The sequence below is a fragment of the Rhineura floridana genome, chromosome 2 (genome assembly GCF_030035675.1).
Source record: "Rhineura floridana isolate rRhiFlo1 chromosome 2, rRhiFlo1.hap2, whole genome shotgun sequence".
In the NCBI taxonomy this organism is placed as follows: Eukaryota; Metazoa; Chordata; class Lepidosauria; order Squamata; family Rhineuridae; genus Rhineura; species Rhineura floridana.
Window position 1 is genome coordinate 11,798,515 of NC_084481.1, and position 9,003 is coordinate 11,807,517.

Sequence of the window (9,003 nt, forward strand, 5' to 3'; positions counted from 1 at the left end):
ACTTTCTACAGCCCTCCATTGGGAGAACTGTCCGTTTATTCCTACTCTCTGCTTTCTGCTTCTTAACCAATTCCTTATCCACAAGAGGACCTCTCCTCTTATTCCATGACTGCTAAGCTTCCTCAGAAGCCTTTGGTGAGGTACCTTGTCAAACGCTTTTTGAAAGTCTAAGTACACTATGTCCACTGGATCACCTCTATCTATATGCTTGTTGACACTCTCAAAGAATTCTAATAGGTTACTGAGACAGGACTTTCCCTTGCAGAAGCCATGCTGGCTCTGCTTCAGCAAGGCTTGTTCTTCTATGTGCTTAGTTAATCTAGCTTTAATAATACTTTCTACCAGTTTTCCAGGGACAGAAGTTAAGCTAACTGGCTTGTAATTTCCGGGATCCCCTCTGGATCCCTTTTTGAAGATTGGCGTTACATTTGCCACTTTCCAGTCCTCAGGCACGGAGGAGGACCCGAGGGACAAGTTACATATTTTAGTTAGCAGATCAGCAATTCCACATTTGAGTTCTTTGAGAACTCTCGGGTGGATGCCATCCGGGCCCTGTGATTTGTCAGTTTTTATATTGTCCATTAAGCTTAGAACTTCCTCTCTCGTTACCACTATTTGTCTCAGTTCCTCAGAATCCCTTCCTGCAAATGTTAGTTCAGGTTCAGGGATCTGCCCTATATCTTCCACTGTGAAGACAGATGCAAAGAATTCATTTAGCTTCTCTTCAATCTCCTTATCGTTCTTTAGTACACCTTTGACTCCCTTATCATCCAAGGGTCCAATTGTCTCCCTAGATGGTCTCCTGCTTTGAATGTATTTATAGATTTTTGTTGTTGTTGGTTTTTATGTTCTATGATGAAAGCAGCCATGACACCACAGGGGTGGGGAGCCTGTGGCCCCTCCAAATGTCGCTGGACTCCAGTGACCGTCAGCTTTGGCCAGCATGGCCAATGGTCAGGAACGATTTATGAAGGTGTAGTCCAATAAACATCTGGAAAGGTCACAGAGTCCCCATCACTCCCTTAGAGAATACTTGCATTGCAAACCTAGGAAAGAGAGAGCTCTGCCTGGAGCCATTATGACTGAGAATAAATCTATATCTCTATATAAAATACTAGTCAGTAGTAGAAGGACACAGTAATCTGATGGCATGCCCTAAATTGATGGATGCTTCTTAGATTAGGCAAAGCCTTAAAACTGCTATGCTTGTTGCTAAATCCCTCTTTGGATTGAGACAGTCCTTGCTGGTCTGTGTTTAAGGAATCCAGGAACAGTACACATTAGAGAATAAATGTGAAACATGATGAAAGGCATATGAAGCTGCCTTGCACCAAGTCAGGCCACCTAGGCTGGTGTTGTCAACATTTGATGCCGGGCAGCTTTTCTCTGACATCTCAAGCAGAGGCCTTGAGCTGAGCCAAAATTTCTCAGAAGACATTGGAGATGTTTCTTTTTCTCACCCACCTAGAAGAAAAAGGCTTCTTTGCAGAATTTTCTCAAAATTCTCTGCCTTTTTAAAAAAATGGTGGCCCCCTCCCCCCTCCCTTGCCACATGCACTCTCATACAATGCTATGGAACAGTATTAGGTCCAGGGTGTTGTAGGAGATGTAAAATGGTGGCCAGTCTACCAGCGCAGTTGCTCCTGCCACTGCTTGCTGCCTTGGGAGGGGGGAAGGAGCTGGGCTATTGCCACTGCTAAGGGTGAGCCTCACCCTTGAGAAACTGTTGGAGAATTGCAGTGAAATGGTCTCTCCAGTTTTTTCTGCCCAGAATTAGAGTGAAGAATTTCAAGAGGCCATTTTCACACTGCGTGTGTCCCAAGCAGGGTGTAGTCATTAGGATCTCTTTTTTTTTAATAATATTTTTTTTATTATTCAAATTTTTATAAAAACAAATACAAATACAACAAAAACAATACAACAGAAAAAAATAAAATAAAAAGAAAAACTTGACTTCCGATTTGTTACAGATCAGCTATAAGTATATAATATATATCAAACCTGTCTCCTAGAACATACGAAATTCACTTTTTTCCAAAGTCTATCTTAATTAATCGTCAAATCCCATTATCATCATTTCATTTTTTTCTTTCAACAAAAAGTCCAAAAGAGGCTTCCATTCCTTAAGAAATGTATCTGTCGTTTTTTCTCTAATAAGACATGTCAATTTGTCCATCTCAACTAAGTCCATTAATTTCAATAGCCATTCTTCCATTGTTGGTATCGATTCCATTTTCCACTTTTGTGCATATAGTAATCTTGCTGCCGTGATCATATATAATATTATTCCATATTTCTTTTCCTTTTGTTTATCCATAAAACCCAATAAAAAAAATTCTGGTTTTGACTGAATATTTATCTTTAAGATTTTTTGCATCATCCTACCTATCTGTGCCCAAAATAATTTTGCCTGTTTACACAACCACCACATATGATAAAAAGATCCTTCTTGTTGTTTACATTTCCAATATACATTAGAAACATTAGTATACATTTTTGACAACTTTTCTGGAGTCATATACCAACGATACATCATTTTATAAAAAATTTCTTTAAGATTATAGCATAATGTAAATTTCAAACCTTTTTTCCACATATTTTCCCATTGATCCATTTGTATATTATAACCAAAAATTTTTGCCCACTTAACCATACACTCTTTTACTTGTTCTTCTTCCATGTCCATTTTTAATAAAAATTTATACATTTTTGCAATTATGCATTCATCATTTGTACACAAACCTATTTCAAAATCAGATTTATTTATTTCAAACCCATACATTTTCTTGTCCATTTTAAATCTTTCTAACAATTGTAAATAGGCAAACCATTGTGAACTATATCCTTCCTTTATCAGTTGTTCTCTCTCTTTCATTATATATTCACCATGCACATTTTCTAATAGTTCTTGGTAAGTTAACCATTTCTCTTTTCCAGCCATTTCTCTTCTATAAAATGCTTCTTGACTTGAAACACATAGTGGTATTTTCGAAAAAAACCTTGTTTTGTATTTATTCCATATATTCAACAAAGGACGTCTTATAAAATGATTATTAAAATCCACATTAACTTTTACTTTATCATACCATAGATATCCATGCCATCCCCACTTCAGGTTGTGACCCTCCAAATCCAATAATCTTTTATTCCTCAATAGAATCCATTCCTTTATCCAGACTAAGCAACAAGCAGCAAAATAAAGTCTCAAATTTGGTAATCCCAGCCCTCCTCTTTCTTTGGCGTCTTGTAATAATTTAAATTTAACTCTTGGTTTTTTCCCCTGCCAAACAAATTTAGAAATATCTTTTTGCCATTGTTTGAAAGGTAGATCAGAGGATATGACAGGTATTGTTTGAAATAGAAACATCATTCTCGGCAATACATTCATTTTTATTACAGATATTCTACCCATTAATGACAACTGTAATTTATCCCATCTTAACAAATCTTTCTTAATCTCTGTCCATAGTTTTTCATAATTATTATGAAACAACTTTGAATTTTTATTTGTCATAATGATACCTAAATATTTCACCTTTTCTTCTATTTTAAAATCTATCTTCTCCATTAACTCTTTTTGATCTCTTAAAGATAAATTTTTCACCAGCATCTTCGTTTTTTGATTATTGATCTTAAATCCTGCTAATGGTCCAAATTCTTCTAATTTATCCATCAATACTTTGATTCCTTCCAAGGGATTTTCTAATACAATTATCAAGTCATCAGCAAATGCTCTCAATTTATATTCCTCTTTTTTTATCTTTATTCCCGAAATCCTTTTGTCTTGCCTTATGTCTCTAAGCAGCACTTCTAAAACCAGAATAAATAGAAGGGGGGACAATGGACATCCCTGTCTTGTACCCTTTTGTATTTCACATGAGTCCGTTAAATCCCCATTGACAATTATCTGTGCCTTCTGTGATGTATAAATCGATCTGATCCATTTTATAAAATTATCTCCAAAGTCCATTTGCTCTAGAACCTTAAACATAAATTTCCAATTCAAATTATCAAATGCTTTCTCAGCATCCAAGAAAATCAAAGCAGCTTGTATGTCATTTCGTTGTTCTAGATATTCCAACACATTCAAAACATTCCTGACGTTATCACGTAATTGTCTTTTAGGTAAAAACCCCGCTTGATCTTCCTGAATAAATTGTTGCAATATTATTTTCATTCTTTCAGCCAAAATCATTGTAAAAATTTTATAGTCATTATTCAGTAAAGATATTGGCCGATAATTTTTTGTTTTAGTTAAATCCTGCTCCTCTTTAGGTATTAATGTTATATTGGCATTTTTCCAACTATCCGGTATCTTCCCCTCTTGTAAAATAGAATTCATTGTATACTGTAAAGGTAGTAAAAGTTCCTCCTCCAAGCATTTGTAATACATTGCTGATAGTCCATCCGGTCCTGGCGCCTTTCCTAATTTAATTTTACTTATAGCCTCAGATATTTCTCTTGACGTAATAGGACCATTAATAGCTTGTCTCTGAAGATCTGTAATTTTTGGCAAATTGTGTTTGGATATATACTCTTCTATTTTTTCTGAGGGAATTTCCTGACACTTGTGCAAAGTTGAATAATATTGATGGAAAACCCTTTGGATTTTTAAATTGTCTGTCAACATCTCATCTCCTTCTTGTATCTTTAAAATAACATTTTTTGTCGTTCTTTTCTTAATTTATATGCTAGCAATTTCCCCGGTTTATTTGCAAATTCAAAAGTCCTTTGTTTAGCAAAATTTAATTTCCTTTCAATTTCTCTAACTGTCAACATTGACACTTGTTTCTGTAACATTTTAATTTGATTTACAGTAGAAGCTTTAGTTGGATTCTTTTTCAATTCTTCCTCTTTTTCTTTTATTTCTTCCAAGATCAATTGCATTTTCTGTTGTTTCTTCTTTTTTAATTCAGAATTACATTTAATAAAATATCCCCTCATAAATGCTTTACTTGTATCCCAAACAATATTTTCATCTGTTCCTTTATGTAAATTGTGTTCAAAAAACTCATTTAATTTCTTCTTACATTCCTGCACTATTTTATCATTCTGTAATAAAGATTCATTTAGTCTCCATCTAAATACAAGATTTTCTTTTTAAAGTCAATATCACTGGATTATGATCTGAAAAGGTTTTTGGTAACACATCCATCTTGGAAATATCTTTCACTAAATTTTTAGACATCCAAATCATATCAATCCTCGAAAATGTTTTATGTCTTTCTGAAAAGTAAGTAAATTCCTTTGCATTGTCATTTATATATCTCCAAGCATCCACCAATTCTAAATTTTCCATCAATTCGAAACAGATCTTCGGCAATTTGCCCTGTGTCTCTTTAATATTTTTCTCAGAAAGTCTATCCATTTTTGGTGAAATTACCCCATTCCAATCACCCATGACACACCAATGATCATATGCAAACTCTGATAGTTTTTCCATAAGTCCAGTATAAAACCTTGTTTTATCTTCATTAGGAGCATAAATGCCCACTATCAAAATTTTTGTACCCTGAATGGTGATTTCAACTCCCACAAATCTGCCACTATCATCCAATAATATCAATTTAGGAGACAATTATGAATTAATATAAAGAACCACACCATTTTTTTTGAATCCTGCCAAAATAAATTCTTCACCCAAATTTTTACAAATTAAATATTTAGAATCTTTCTTCTTAATATGAGTTTCTTGTAAACAAATTATATCCAATTTTAATTTTTTCAAATAATGAAATACTTTCTCTTCTGCGACGAATTAGCTCCGTTTATATTCCAAGTTAGATATTTGTAATCCATTTTTAAGCATGTATTTTAGAAAAGTTTGTGCCTGTTGCTCCCTTTGATCCATCATCATCCTTTTCTTCCTCTACCTGTTTCTGTTGACTTTGTTTCCCAGGAATTATATCCATATCTTTGAGTTTATCTTCTTCCATGTCTTTTGAAGCTTTTCTCAAGAAATCCCTTGCTTTTTGAACAGTATTTAATCGATACTTCTGTTGTCTAAATGTAAAAATCACTCCCTCTGGAACATCCCATCTAAATTGAATTTTACATTGTTTAAGTTTTTCTGTGAAGAAAGCGTAATCTTTTCTCTTACGTAGAAGCCTAACAGGAATTTCCTTCATCACCTGTATTTCTTTACCGTCAATTTTGAAGACATTGTTAAAATGATGTTGCAAAACCATATCTCTGGTCCTCTTTTTTAAAAAATAAACAAGCACATCTCTTGGGATTTTTTTTATTGTTGCATATCTGGAATTAATTCTATAAACTTTATCTATTTCAAATTCCATCCGATCTTCGTTCCTGTCGAAGGATTTTGCCAAAACATTAACAATTTTCTCTCTGATATCTTCACCTGTTTCCTCAGGAATTGCATGGAATCTCAAGCAATGTTCTTTATCTCTAAGTTCCATAACAGCAATATAGTCCAAATTTTTTTCCAATTCCATATTTGTAATATCTGTTCTATTCTCTAAGGTTTGCACCTTATCTTTAACATTTTTTACATCCTGTGTTAATTGCCCAATGTTATTTTTAATCTCACCCACTTCTGTTTTAATATAATCTTGTAAATCTTTAAAATCCTTTTTCATATTGCAAAATTCATCTTTAAGTTGTTGTCTGTCCTGTTTCATCTCTTGTTTCAACTCTTGTTTAAAATCACTAAATCCCTCCATAATTTTCTGGAACATGTCCATCCCTTCCTGTGTATCAATTGAAACTCTTCGCTCCAAAACTTTGGCTGTTTTCCTAGTTGTCATTCTTGAAAATAAAACCTTTTCCATTATTAGCCAATGTAGAGGCAAACAGTTTCTTTTCTCCCAGCAACAAAAAAGTTAATATTCCAGGCCTGTTTAACCAACACAGTTCTTATCTCCAGCACATTCAGGAATGTAAAACAAATCCAGTTCTCAGCATCCAGCAGTTAGTAAGATACACGAACAGCAGATTCGTTCAAAAAAAAATTTAATCCAAAAAAAAAAAATTCTCAGATATATTTCCTTCAAATAATCAAATCATCTTATCTAATAAGTTGCCTCTTATCCGTTTAATCTTTGTAATTCCAGCTTTAAGCCAGCTTTTTGTCATAAAAAATAAAGCAGGTTCTTTGAATTGCTCCCTTCTTCCTTAGCTTTGTATAATACGAAAAAAGTGTGACTCACCCAAGTTTCTGAGTTGCCGATTCATAAACAAGTCTCTTTTACAATAGTAATTTAAGTTAGTTGATAAGATTTAGACAGAAGGAGGCTAGCTCGTTAAAAACGTTTTTAAAAGAGAAAGAAAAAACATCTCGCTTACTTTCAGCACAGCCTGTTGGAAATCCAGACTCAGTCTTCCGCTGCTAGAAATGCCTTCTTATCTCAGGGGGATTCCTGATCAAATCTAGCAATCTACAGCTCGACGGAGTTCCGTGGATAATCTCTTCGGTTCCCCTTTTATCTTGGAGAACATTTACGCCAGTCAAAAATTCCTCTTGACTGGCTTTTAACTGAAATAAGCTTCCTCTGAGATAGAGCTCACTCAGAGACAATCACCAGCCAGCACTCCTTCCGGGAAGTCAGTCATTAGGATCTCTGAAGGTCTTGGCTCCCCAAAAAATAAGATGTCTGAGTCCTTATTTCTCCAGCATTCTGTGAGCCAATCTGCATGAAAGGGGAGTGTGTTAGCCACTGAAAAGAGTCCATTTTTATTTCTTTGTCTTTTAAAATCAGAGATCTGTATTTGCAAATCCTGCTAGACTCCTGCCTAAATTGTAGCTTTAGGGCTTGTCCAAGAATCTGGACCATTTTTGTTAGTGTTGTAATTACTATTTGACATTTTGAATTCACAGTTTTATTTTTATTTTATTAATTTTTGGTTGTATGATGTTTTAATGCTTTGAAATTCTACTGGATGTATGTTGTATTAATGTTCTTGTGTATGTTTTGATTTCCTGTGACCTATGGTTACCACATTAAATGACAAGCATCTTCTAAGGCAGGATTCAAGCATGTCCAGATTATTCTATAATCTTAGAAGGTTGTTTAATCTTAGAAGTGGGCATGGCTGTGAGGCAGTTTCATATTCAGCATCAACGAATAAGCTGAATGTGGTGCACAAAGGGTTAAAGCTGCCGGGGTTTGCTCATCTTTGATAACATTTTGTTTTGAGAACGCCTCTGTTTCTGTCATCTTAAACAGAACCGTAACACAGACTGACAAAAGCTTCCAGTAAGGTCCATATGAAGCATCAGCCACTGGGTCAACCACGGTTTAAAGAAAAATATTGTGAAAGGAAGCAAACGGATCTGAATATCATGCTTGCCTCAAGCAGCCTTTTCTGTCCTGGCATTCTAGGTGGCCTTTGTCTCACTGGCATCTTCTTCTTGGTCCCCAGATAACCTTGTGGTTCCTCTGAAACCAATTCAAGATGGGTTATTAGAGGGACCATTGAAATCAAGTGATTTGTTTTTAACAAGTCTGATATTAGCACTTTGGGCTGGTTTCTCTCTTGTAAAGCAACACAAACAAAAAAGGAGTCCTTCCCTGCTTTGCATTGTTATTGCATAAAAATATCACAGGAGGGAGCCCTTGCCCTGGTTTGCATTGTAATTGCATGAAATCGCCACTGGAGGGAGCCGTTCCCTGCTTTGCATTGTAATTCCATAAAATCGCCACAGGAGGGAGCCCTCCCCTCCTGTGGATTGTAGTTGCATAAAATCACCAACTGAGGGAGCCCTTTCCTTGATTTGGCATTGTAATTGCATAAAATCGCAACAGGGGGGAACCCTTCCCTGCTTTGCATTGTAGTAGCATAACATTTCCAACGGAGGGGCCCTTTCCCTGCTTTGGCATTGTAATTGTGTAAAAGTGCCACAGAAGGGAGCCCTTGCCTTGCTTTGCATTATAATTGCATAAATCGCTACAGGAGGCAGCTCTTTCCCTGTGTTGGCCTTGCAATTGCAGAAAATCACCACAGGAGGGAGCCTTTGACCTGCCTTGCGTTGTAGTTGCATAT